The sequence below is a fragment of the Musca domestica genome, unplaced genomic scaffold, assembly GCF_030504385.1.
Source record: "Musca domestica strain aabys unplaced genomic scaffold, Musca_domestica.polishedcontigs.V.1.1 48, whole genome shotgun sequence".
Lineage (NCBI taxonomy): Eukaryota > Metazoa > Arthropoda > Insecta > Diptera > Muscidae > Musca > Musca domestica.
Genome location: NW_026712340.1, coordinates 595,047 through 600,257, shown reverse-complemented (window position 1 = coordinate 600,257; position 5,211 = coordinate 595,047).

The window sequence follows — 5,211 nt, the reverse complement described above, 5'->3', positions numbered from 1 at the left end:
ATACACTTCCAATAGAGATGTTGAAACATTTCCATTATTTTTCGATTTGTGTTTTCAACTTCTTTTTCATCATACACTCCTCTTCCATTTCAATGTCAGACATCATTTTTTTCTCGTTGGTTTATCATATTTTTCTCGGAGAATTTGTTTCCTTTTTTCCTGTTTCGTCACACAATTCCAAGCCATATTAACCACGGTATGACCACTATCTTCCTTTCTGGCTGTCCCTCACAATTCCGATCAAATTTTAAATGGCTGTCCGTTTGTGTGGGTTTCATTTCAGAACGGAACAGAGCAGTTTCATTTCATGACACATTTTTTAATCGGATTCTCTTTTTTCGTCTCGGTTTTGGGAACCCCCTACCACCCCTCAAAAACGTCTGTCCGTTAAATGTTTGCATTTAAAACTTTTCAAGCATAGAAAATGTTTTTAATTTTAAAATAAAAGTTTGGGTCCGTTTTTTTTCGGTAAAGTTTTTTTTCTTCTTTGTTTCCATTTGATCTGCATAAAAAACGAAGGAATATAAAATATATTTACATTGGATTGGAATTTCTTTTAAATGAAATATGGGACCCAACAAATTAATCCCCGTGAAGCATAACATTATAACATTTTAAATTATGAACTTCATTAACATTTCAAATGTTGGTTTTAAAAAAACATTTAAAATTTACCATGGCAAGGGCAAGGGAGATGTTTGCAACCAAAACAAACAAAATTTTGCATACTACGTAAAAAATATTCTTCAGAAATGTGGAAAATATGTAAAATGTCGAAGTTATGTTATGACATAAGTCATTCTACATTGAGAGTTACTTTACTGCTCATTATACCCTCAGCCATATGGCTAGAGATGGTATATATCATTTGATACGGCCAAAGCGTGCCTCTTCGAAATAACGGTTTTACGTCTCTTTGGATTAAATCCGTTTCAGGACATTTGGAGTCGATCTGGCGATGTCCGACTGTCTTTCTGGTTGGTGCCCTTGATAACTCTCAAAGGGAGTATCTAATTCGATTCGAACTAGGTAAATCGTAATATTATTTTCAAACTTAGATCGAGTTCGGAGATGGGCAATATCGTTCGACTCCTTCTTGTATCTTCCCACCAAAATTCAATATTTACAAAGAAAATAGTATACTGCACAGAAAGAGAAATGATAATTGCTCCAACTATGCGAATCCTAATATTTGCATCAGTGCTAGGTCATGTTTTAAAATGGACAATATCGGATCACTCCATCAAGTACCACAAGGGGTCAACATTTTGAATAACTTTTATAAAATGTGATGTAAGTGTCCGATTGTCTTCAAATTACACATATAACAGCTTCTTTATTAATCCAAGGTCTGGTGTGAAGATGGAATATATTGGACCAATCCTTCTGGTACCTCTCCCCACAAAGAGACAATATTTTGAATATTCATGAAGCTCATAAAACGCTAAATTTACATCCGATTCCAGATTTAAGATTGGTACATTTCAATATTTCCATCAAAACAAGATCTGTTATAAAAATGGTACAGGTCGGAACATTTCTTCTGGTACCTCCCCCACATAGGGTTCAGGATGTTGAAAAACAAAGCGTTTATAAAATGCAAAAAAAAGCATTCAACTTCTTGCAAATTTCAAAATCCAAATATTTTTGATAATGCAAGATCTGGATACGAATTTGGTCAATATTGGCCACCTGCTTCGGAACCTCCCCCATAAAGTTACAACCATAATGAACAGTCATAACTCAAGGCTGGGGGTATACATCTGTAGGCAAAACCGACTCATACAATTTTACTTGTTTTATAAGACATTTTGGGAATATCTATTATTTTCTTCGCAGACATTTGGTTTTTCGAAAACAAAAGGTACCTCGAAGGTTCTTAAATAATTTATTAAGATTTTCTTTATTAAAACGCTTTTTAAAGATTTTCTTTTTGTGAGAGGTTCACTATAGATAATAGACCTAAACTTTTGTGGTACCTGTCCAAGTTATTCTATGTTTACAAGAGGTATCTGATGCATACGTCACCTGTAATGGCTTCTTTACTTAAAAAACCGATCGTAGGTCTACAAGCTATAGAAGAATTTTCTGTTGTTTTCTTTTTGTAGAAAATCAATCAGAGGTGCCCTACCCATGGAATACTATTCACTGGCTTTAAACAAATAAAAGAAATTTCAGAGATCTTCAATTTATATAAATATATCCTATTAGAGGACTACTCTTCTTTTTATAGAAGGGCTATTAGTGGCCTATCCAATAGAAAAGTCATGTAAGTCATCCAATCGAACTCTTTTGACATTATATATACATTGCGATTATCAAAATTATGACCCTTTGTGTGGAAGGTACCTGAAGAAGTGGTCCGATCTATCACATCTTCACACAAGGTCTTGTGTTATTAAAACTATTGGGATGTGTGAAATGTGAAAACAATCGAACCCTTCTTTCACACATTTTAAGCGTTGTGATTATGGGCCGATAGTGTCAATTCTCGCACCTGACCTATCACTGTTGCAAATATTACATTTTGCAAAGTTTGAAAAAAATCGGATGATTATTTCTTGTTCTGTGAAGTAAATTATTTTCTGTGAAAATTGTTCCTTTTTGTGGGGAACGTACGAGAAGGAATGGACCGATATTGCCTATCTCCAAAAATTTGATAATAATGTACCAAGTTTGGACCAAATCGAATACCCCCACCAGACAGACAGGCAATCATATGGACATCGCTAGATCGACTTCAAATGTGCTGAAACGGATGTGGTCCAATGAGATGAGGCACATTTGGGCCGTATTAAATGATATATACCCTCTCTAGCCATGTGGCTGAGGGTTTCCTGGTTTCCAAGGAATCTTAATCCGAAAATGTCAAAAAAATTGAAGAGGGCGGACTTGACCTATTTATTTGGCATACCTTGCGATATCTTCTTTTAAAAGCGGATAAACTTTTTTGCACTAATTTCATAATTCGCTGAGTTTTTTCTGTAATTATTCTATATGTTGTACAAAGTAATCGATGATTGGTCAAGAGTAACGGAAGAATTTTCAATAGCAATTAGCTGATGATCAATTCTAATTGGCCAATGGATAACTGCAATTGACCACTTGTCAAATTCTATTGGTCCAATGGCAAATGCCACCACCAGGCAAATGCTATTGACCGTTGGTCAAATGCTATTGACTACTATTGAGCATTTGTCGAATGATATTGACCATTGGTCAAGGCTATTGACCATTGTTCGTATGCTATTGACCATTGGACAAATACTATTGACCATTAGAAAAATGCTACCATCAGACAATTGCTATTGACCATGTCGAATGCTATTGAGCACTTATCAAATGCTATTGGCCATTACTAAAATGCTATCGACAATAGGTCCAATGCTACTTACCACCAGGCTAATGCTATTGAACATTGATCAAATGTTTTCGACTACTATTGATCATTGGTCGAATGCTATTGACCATTGCTCGATTGCTTTTGAGTATTGGTCGAATGCTATTGACCATTGGTCGAATGCTATTGACCATTGGTCGGATGCCATTAGACAAATACTATTGGTCATTGCTAAAATGTTATCGATCATTAATCCAATGTTATTTACCACCAGGAAAATGCTATTGACCATTGGTCGAATGCTATTGACCAGTGGTCAAATGCTATTGACCATTGGACAAATGCTATTGACCAGTGGTCAAATGCTATTGACCATTGGGCAAATGCTACTGAAAATTTATCAAATGCTACTGAATGTTGGTCAAATGCTATTGACTACCATTGACCATTGGTCGAATGCTATTGACTATTGGCCGAATGCTATTGACCACTGATGCTATCGACCATTGGTTGGTTGAATGCTACTGACTACTGGTCAAATGCTATTGACTTGAATTAACCGAATGCTATTAACCACTGGTCAATGCTATAGGCCATTGGTCGAATGCTATTGACCATTACTGAAATGCTATCGACCATTTGTCCAATGCTATTTACCATCAGACAATTGCTATTGACCATTGATCAAATGTTTTCGATTACTATTGAGCATTGGTCGAATACTATAATTAGTCAGTGCTATTGACCATTGGTCGAATGCTACTGAATGCTCATATGCTATTGAGCATTGGTTAAATGCTATTGAGAAATTGTCGAATGCTATTGACCATTTTCAAATGCTCCTGACCATTGGTCGAATGCTATTGACCATGGGTCAAAGGCTATTACCTTATAGTCAAATGCAATTGTCTATTGGTCAAGTGCTATTGACCATTTTATAAATGCTATTGACCATTAGATAAATGCTATTGAACATATGTCAAATGCTATTAACTATTGGTCAAATGCTACTGACCCTCTTTTTAAATGCTATTTATCGTTAGGCAAATGCTATTGCACTGTGGTCAAATGCTATCACGATGTGTCAAAAAGGCATTTTCTATAGAGGTCCTCTGAAATAGAAAATATGTCAAATTTGTTTTGTCTACAGAAGGGCTCTCGATGGCGTTCTATTGATATTATCTATAACCCCTACCAATACAAGCACAGCCATTGATATTCTATCTATATTTTGAATTTTACTTTCTAAAAGAGTGCCGGTAGTTTTTTCGCTCCCTATATATTTATATTGCCTCCTAGGAAGACTTGAAATACTTCCATAAAATTTGGTATCTCTTGAATACCGTTGGAAAAATAAAACTAATATTTAAACTGGTAATTCGATTTCATCCTCACATAAACAATTTGAATTGCAGATTAAATGAAATGTTTGAAATCCTTAGAATATAACATGCTCAAATTGTTTTTTGCTACACAGAAACATACAGACATTTACATTCCCGAACACACATTTCGACATTACATTACATTTCATTTGCCTTCTTTGGAAAACATCCTTCGAAAAATAAAATACTACAACTTATGTTTTGGGGAAATGAAATTACATAGCTCTACTTCACAGATGTGTGTAACACCCAACCAAACATACTCTCTTCCGGGCAATAAAATAAAGCAATTGCGTGAGTGTGCATTTGTGTGTGTGTGTGACTGTGTGAAAAAGTGTATAACAATCAGTTGTGGGAAAAACTTTTTCGTTTTTCGCGAATACCAAACAAAGTTTGTTCTCTGCTAATGATAAAAGATACATTTCATTATTGCCGAAATATGCCGTTACACAAGTACAAGCACACACACATGCACATGTATGTGTG